The sequence below is a fragment of the Cervus canadensis genome, chromosome 33, assembly GCF_019320065.1.
Source record: "Cervus canadensis isolate Bull #8, Minnesota chromosome 33, ASM1932006v1, whole genome shotgun sequence".
NCBI lineage: Eukaryota > Metazoa > Chordata > Mammalia > Artiodactyla > Cervidae > Cervus > Cervus canadensis.
Window position 1 is genome coordinate 1,506,882 of NC_057418.1, and position 8,142 is coordinate 1,515,023.

Consider the following 8,142-nt stretch of genomic DNA (forward strand, 5'->3'; position numbering starts at 1 on the left):
TGCCATACGCCCCTATGCACCAAAAGCATTCAGCTTACTTCTGCCTCTCCTCAAATGATCAGTAAAACTATTCTTAATATTTTTGGCTCCACCAAAATGAATGTCCACATTTTGTAAGAAACTGACTCAGAGTGAAGAAGATGAATAATAAGGAAGTGGTACATGAATGTATGTACATCTGGGTATGTGTGTTTCGTCTAAAATGTCAGAGAGAGATATTGAAAGAAATGTAAAAACATTTGAATTTTTATGATTTTAAAAGTAGCACTAGTACTTTATGAAGTACTTTATAGAAAGACAAAAAAAATCATATATAACTTCACTGCCACAAAACTACCAATGATGGCATTTTGCACTTATTTTTAGACTGGAGTGAAACTTGGCTATTTACAATTATGTTTGAGTAGTAATCATATGGTCTTTACAAATTTGTATGTTTCTTTCACTTAACCCCATTATATTGTAGGCATTTTCTATTTTCTTATATAATCTCTAGGACCATCACTTTTAATGGCTACAATATTTCATTGAGTAGGTACCATAATTCATCTCATTACTGATAGTTTGGTAGATTCTGATTTTTTTTCTACTATAAGTTTTGCTGTAATGATATTTGTGTTTATCTTATACAAAGGCAGATATGACAAAATTCACAGCAATTTTTCTGTCTGTACTGGAACTACAAATATATTGAGTGTTTTACATTTGCAGACATTTTTCAGATGTCTGGCAATAGGTGGTGCCAGCAACATCCACCTTTGTAAGAGCCTGTGGGTGGGTAAGAGCAGAATGTACCAGTAAGAGTTTTTGTGTCTAGTTATTTTATTAATAAGAAATGTCGTTATGAAGTACCTTAAGTTTATCAATGAGAAATTACTCAACTTAGCCTGGATATGACAAAACTGAGACCAGGGAAGGATGATAATATAATGTTACCAAGTAAAAGGGGAAGAGTTGGGGGAGAATTGTTGGGTGGCCACAGGTGGAGGCAGGTTTCTGCCAAGTAAGGGGAACTTCTGCAGCGTGACCGGAGAGATCCCATCTGAAGGCTGCGATCTGGAACAGGGTAGACAGGCCCATAGCAAGGACTCGAGAATTCAAGTCACCATGCAAGCCTAGGCTGGATGCTCTATAAGATCTCTTCCCACCCTGAGATATGGTCACTCTAGAAGTTATACAAAATGAGCTTTTCCTTTTGTATTATAGAAAAGAATCAATTACCATAATTTTGAACAGTTTATAGTGACAAGGCAAGTTCTTTTATAATGGAGTGCATTTATTCAGTAAATCTGCATCATGCATCTAGCATGATTCGGGCATTATTTTAGATGCTAGGAATGCAAGCATGAGCAAAACAGGAAAAAAAAAAAAAAAAAAACCAGGAAAAAAAAGAGCAGCCTTCATAGTGCTGATGCAGTCTTCAAAAATGGTTGTGTGTGTGTTGTTTTTTTAAAAAATATTTTCTTTTTTTGATGGGGACCATTTTTAATGTTAGGATTTTTGGTCACAAGACGTGTGGGGTCTCAGCTCCCAGACCAAGGATGGAACTCACACACCCTGCACTGGAAGGTGAAGTCATAATCACTGGACCACCAGGGAGGTTTCTGTATGATTTTTCTTATTTGACCCCAGAACGACAGCATGAGGAGAACAGATCAGGGACTCTCTGTGTGTTGTGCACGAGGAGGTAAAGGCTTAGAGGGTCCAGTGACGGGCCCAGGAGCACAGCCTGAGTTGTGGGGAGGGAGGCAGACAAAGCCCCAAGAGCCACTGTGACAGTGCTCTGTGCAAGCCGTGTCCTGACCATGGGCTTGGATTTCTACTGTTCCAACTCAGACTTCCCCAATGGGCAACACATCCTGAATTCCCTGAAAATGACTGCATTTTTCTTTTATTTATTTATTTATTTTCTCCATTTATTTTCATTAGTTGAAGGCTAATTACTTTACAATATTGTAGTGGTTTTTGCCATACATTGACACGGATCAGCCATGGATTTACATGTGTTGCCCATCCTGAACCCCCCTCCCACCTCCCTCTCCATCCCATCCTTCTGGGTCTTCCCAATGCACCAGCCCCAAGCACTTGTCTCATGTATCCAACTTGGGCTGGTGATCTGTTTCACCCTTGATAATATATATGTTTCGATGCTGTTTAATCTTACTGCATTGTGGTCACAAAAGATGACTGGAATGATTTCAATTTTTTTTAATTTACCAAGGCTTGATTTATGGCCGAGGATGTGATCTATTCTAGAGAAGGTTCTGTGTGCACTTGAGAAAAAGGTGAAGTTGATTGTTTTAGGGTGAAATGTCCTATAGATATCAATTAGGTCTAGCTGGTCCATTGTGTCATTTAAAGTTTGTGTTTCCTTGTTGATTTTCTGTTTAGTTGATCTATCCATAGTTGTGAGTGGGGTATTAAAGTCTCCCACTATTATTGTGTTATTGTTAATTTCCCCTTTCATACTCATTAGCATTTGCCTTACATATTGCGGTGCTCCTATGTTGGGTGCATATATATTTATAATTGTTATATCTTCTTGGACTGATCCTTTGATCATTATGTAGTGTCCTTCTTTGTCTCTTTTCACAGTCTTTATTTGAAAGTCTATTTTATCTGATATGAGTATTGCAACTCCTGTTTTCTTTTGGTCTCCATTTGCGTGAAATATTTTTTTCCAGCCCTTCACTTTTAGTCTGTATGTGTCCCTTGTTTTGAGGTGGGTCTCTTGTAGACAGCATATATAGGGGTCTTGTTTTTGTATCCATTCAGCCAAATCTTTGTCTTTTGGTTGGGCCATTCAACCCATTTACATTTAAGGTAATTATTGATAGGTGTGGTCCTGTTGCCATTTACTTTGTTGTTTTGGGTTCACGTTTATATAACCTTTCTGCATTTCCTGTCTAGAGAAGATCCTTTAGCATTTGTTGAAGAGCTGGTTTGGTGGTGCTGAATTCTCCTCAGCTTTTGCTTGTCTGTAAAGCTTTTGAATTCTCCTTCATATCTGAATGAGATCCTTGCTGGGTACAGTAATCTAGGTTGCAGGTTATTCTCTTTCATTACTTTCAGTACGTCCTGCCATTCCCTTCTGGCCTGGAGGGTTTCTATTGATAGATCAGCTGTTATCCTTATGGGAATCCCTTTGTGTGTTATTTGTTGTTTCTCCCTTGCTGCTTTTAATATTTGTTCTTTGTGTTTGATCTTTGTTAATTTGATTAATATGTGTCTTGGGGTGTTTCGCCTTGGGTTTATCCTGTTTGGGACTCTCTAGGTTTCTTGGACTTGTGTGACTATTTCCTTCCCCATTTGGGGGAAGTTTTCAGCTATTATCTCCTCAAATATTTTCTTATGGCCTTTCTTCTTATCTTCTTCTTCTGGGACTCCTATGATTCAAATGTTGGGGCGTTTCACATTGTCCCAGAGGTCCCTGAGGTTGTCCTCATTTCTTTTTATTCTTTTTTCTTTTTTCCTCTCTACTTCATTTATCTCCACCATTTTATCTTCTACCTCACTTATCCTATCTTCTGCCTCCGTTATTCTACTGTTGGTTCCCTCCAGAGTGTTTTTGATCTCATTTATTGCATTATTCATTTTTAATTGTCTCTTTTTTATTTCTTCTAGGTCCTTGTTAAACATTTCTTGCATCTTCTCAATCCTTGTCTCCAGGTTATTTATCTGTAACTCCATTTTGTTTTCAAGATTTTGGATCATTTTTATCATCATTATTCTAAATTCTTTTTCAGGTAGATTCCTTATCTCTTCCTCTTTTGTTTGGCTTTGTGAGCATTTTTCATGTTCCTTTACCTGCTGGGTATTTCTCTGCCTTTTCATCTTGTTTAGATTGCTGTGTTTGGAGTGGCCTTTCTGTATTCTGGTGGTCTGTGGTTCCTTTTTATTGTGGAGGTTTCACCCAGTGGATGGGGTTGGACGATTGGCTTGTCAAGGTTTCCTGGTTAGGGAAGCTTGCATCGGTGTTCTGATGTGTGGGGCTGGATTTCTTCTCTCTGGAATGTAATGGAGTGTCCAGTAGTGAGTTTTGAGATGGGTCTATGTGTTTGGTGTGACTTTGGGCAGCCTGTATGTTGACGCTCAGGGCTATGTTCCTGCATTGCTGGAGAATTTGTGTGGTATGTCTTGCTCTGGAACTTATTGGCTCTTGGGTGGTGGTTGGTTTCAGTGTAGGTATGGAGGCTTTTGGATGATCTCTTATTACTTAATGTTCCATGTAGTCAGGAGTTATCTGGTGTTCTCAGGTTTTGGGCTTAAGTCTCCTGCCTCTGGATTTCAGTCTTATTCTTCCAGTAGCCTCAAGACTTCTCCAACTATACAGCACTGATAGTAAAACTTATCGGTTAATGATGAAAAGATTCTCCACAGTGAGAGACACCCAGAGAGGCTCACAGAGTTACATGAAGAAGAGGAGAGGGAGGAAGGAGATAGAGATGGGCAGGAGGAGAAAAAGGGGGACTCAAGAGAAGAGAGACAGATCTATGCAGTACTGTGTTCCCTAAGTGTTCTCCATATCCCAGACACCCACAGAGATTCACAGAATTGGATTGAGAAGAGAAGGGGGAGGGAGGAAATAGAGGTGATCTGGGGGAGAAAATGGAGAGTCAAAAAGGGAAGAGAGTAATCAACACACTCCTGAGTAAAAATGGGTACTGAAGATTGGATTCTTAAATGTCCAAAATTGATATCAAATACTGAAAAACAAAGATTAAAAATCTAGAGTAGAGGTTAGACTCTTAAAAATACAATATTAAAAACAAAAACAGAAACACAAATAATTTAAGAAATATATATGAAGTTTGCTTTAAAAATAGGGTCTTTTTTTTGCAAGGTTAAAGTGACATGAAAATTAAAATTAAGGTGTAATAGAGGAGTAATAGAGGACTTTAAAAGAAAATAAAAGAAAAAAGGAAAAAAAATTTTAATTAAAAATAGTAAATATATATGAAAATGAAAATTAAGGAGTAATAGAAGACTTTAAAAGAAAATAAAAGAAAATGAAAATTAAGGAGTAATAGAGGAGTAATAGGGAATTTTAAAAGAAAATAAAAGAAAAAGAAAACAATTTTTTTAATAAAAAGAAATAGTAAAAATATATCTAGGAATTTCTCTGGAGCTGTTGTGGTCAGTGTGGGTTTGGTTCAGTTTCAGATAGCTCCTTGTTCCAGCTTACACTTCTCAATATCTATTGGCCCCTTCAGGTGTAGTCGGTGTTATCTACAGGTATTTTAATCTGTTGCACCAGTCACTTCTGAAGCGGTTCCCTTTGTTTATTTGGCTTCTGTTTGCAGGTCTCTTCAGTGCCTAATTTCCGCCCTGACACAGGCGGGCGGAGGTGGTCTCTTGTTCAGGTTCGCTGGTTCAGTCCTGCTGCGGGGAGGGAGGGGCGCTGCAGACAAATGTCACTGGTGTGTGTGGGGGGCACTCGCAGTGTTCCGGCCACACTGGGTTTGCCCCCGCTCACGGGTATGTGCTTTCCCGTCTACACTGCTCAGGCTCCAGGCTGCTCTCCAGGGAGTGGGCCCTGAGTTGCCTGCGGTTCCAGTTTTTGGGTACTCCATAAAAGCGCGACTCGGTTGGGCCTGCGTTTTGTGCCTTCCTCGGCCCGAGCAGCTCAGGCCACCAGGAGCTTGATGGGCGCACTCTCCCCAGGTGCAGTGCGCCTTCTCCCCTCCGCAGCCCCAGCCTCAGTTTCTGCGCTCTCCGGTCTAGTGAGCCTTGTGTCTGTTCTGGGCAGCTGGTCTCTAGCCGCGACCCTCCCGGCAGATGTCAACCATCCTGCATCTCAGGAGGTCTTTGGTTAGAAATTGGAAGCCTGTTTTCAGTTTGGTAGGGGATGCCCTCTCTGGGGCCGAGTTTGCCCCTTTCCCCTCCCCCCTGCCTCCTGCCTCTGGCGGGGGATGGGCCGGTCCGCCACCGGCTAGCTCTTCTCTGGAATTGCTCAGTCCTTCCTTTTTCTGTGAACAGGCCGACAGTGTGTTCAGTTAGCGCTTTTCGCCGGTTAATTTTCTCTCTCACTTGCTGTCCCACAGTTTATCTCAGGTTAGTTCCCTCCGATTGCCCTCAGGGCACTCAGCCCCGGTCCTTACCCTAAGCAATGCCTCCCGCTTCTCTCCATTCTGCCCCCACTTGCTGGTGGTGGATGCGAGCATCTGGGGTACTTTTCTGCTGGGAGTTGCTTTTGGGCATGTAATCTGTGGGTTTTATTTATTTTTCCTCCCAGTTAGGTTGCCTTCTGAGATTCAAAAACTTCCCCCAGACCCGCCAGTGAGAGGGTTTCCTGGTGTTTGGAAATTTCCACTATTACAACTCCCTTCCTGGGACAGGTCTCTGTCCCTAACTCTTTTGTCTCTCTTTTTATCTTTTATATTTTGTCCTACCTCCTTTCGAAGACAATGGGCTGCTTTTCTGGGCACCTGATGTCCTCTGCTAGCGATCAGAAGTTGTTTTGTGGAGTTTGCTCAGCATTCAACTGTTCTTTAGATGAATTTGTAGGGGAAAAAGTGGTCTCCCTGTCCTATTCATCCACCATCTTAGCTCATTTGACTGCATTTTTAACATAGGAAAGAGGTTAAGCCTCAGAAGCAGTCTCATTACAAGGCTAAGATATTTCAATTTCTAAGCTATGTGGTTCTCAAAGGCTGACATTGTATTTTAACCATGTTTTAAAACTTCATGCCTGGCACATAGTACACGATTTATCAGCGTTTGTTTGTGAAGAACCATAACTCATCAATATCAGATGCTGTTCTAACATTGTGTTTTTCAAGTATGCTGTTCCTGTGATAGTACAGTAACTCATAAATGGAAAGTGATGTCATTTCATATGACTTTGAAGAAACTGGAAGGGTAAGATAGGGATCTGGGTATCAGAAATGCTTGGTACAACAGACACGCCGGTCCATGGCTCAAACTGGTGTCTGGATGAAGCAAGGGTCTGACCTCATCTCCATCTTCAAGCATTAACTATTTTGAGAATTGAATGATTATTTTCTCAGCGATTCCAGTGTGTTCTGGTTAATGAATTTCCAGGAGTTTAACTAAGTTTTTCATTGTTATCACTGGATTACCTAGAAGTAGAGTCCAGATTGGGGCATGTTGGGATATCACAGGCATTCTCTGTCCTTAGAAATGAAGAAAAGTAAACACATTTTTTCATGGTAGGTTTCTAGCAGGTCTCTGTTTAGGTGGAGAAGTTAGTGAAAAGATGGCAGCAAGCTCCCTTTTCAAGTCCTCATCACCTGAGAAAAAAGCCACATTAGACCTAGTGTAGCAAAGGAGATTATATATATATATAATATAATATATTGCTCACATATTGCTGAAGCCTGGCTTGGAGAATTTTGAGGATTACTTTACTAGCATGTGAGATGAGTGCAATTGTGCGGTAGTTCTGTGCAAGAATACACAGAAGAACTGTACAAAAAAGATCTTCATGACCCAGATAATCACAATGGTGTGATCATGCACCTAGAGCCAGACATCCTGGAATGTGAAGTCAAGTGGGCCTTAGAAAGCATCACTATGAACAAAGCTAGTGGAGGTGATGGAATTCCAGTTGAGCTATTTCAAATCCTGAAAGATGATGCTGTGAAAGTGCTGCACTCAATATGCCAGCAAATGTGGAAAACTCAGCAGTGGCCACAGGACTGGAAAAGGTCAGTTTTCATTCCAATCCCTAAGAAAGGCAATCCCAAAGAAATACTATAGTGCTGGCCAAAAAGTTCATTTGGCTTTTCCTGTTACATCACATGGAAAAACATGAACCAACTTTTTGGTCAACCCAATTTATTTCTATACTATACATAACATATATAACTGTATATACATACATAACTGTATATATGAGAAAAGGAAAGGAAAGGATGTCGGGTGAAAACAATGTAAAACAAAAATCTATCTAGGTAGATGGAGAAACCTGAAAAAGCTCAATCCCAAAGACAGTTCTAAATTCATTGTCTGTGTTCTGGCAAAAAAAAAAAAAAAAAAAAGTCAGATTGAGAGAGTAGCATTGAAACACATACACTACTCTATGTAAAATTAAATAGCCAGTGGAAATTTGCTGTATGATGCAGGGGGCTCAGATTTGGTGCCCTGTGACAATCTAGAGGGGTCAGATGGGGTGGGAGG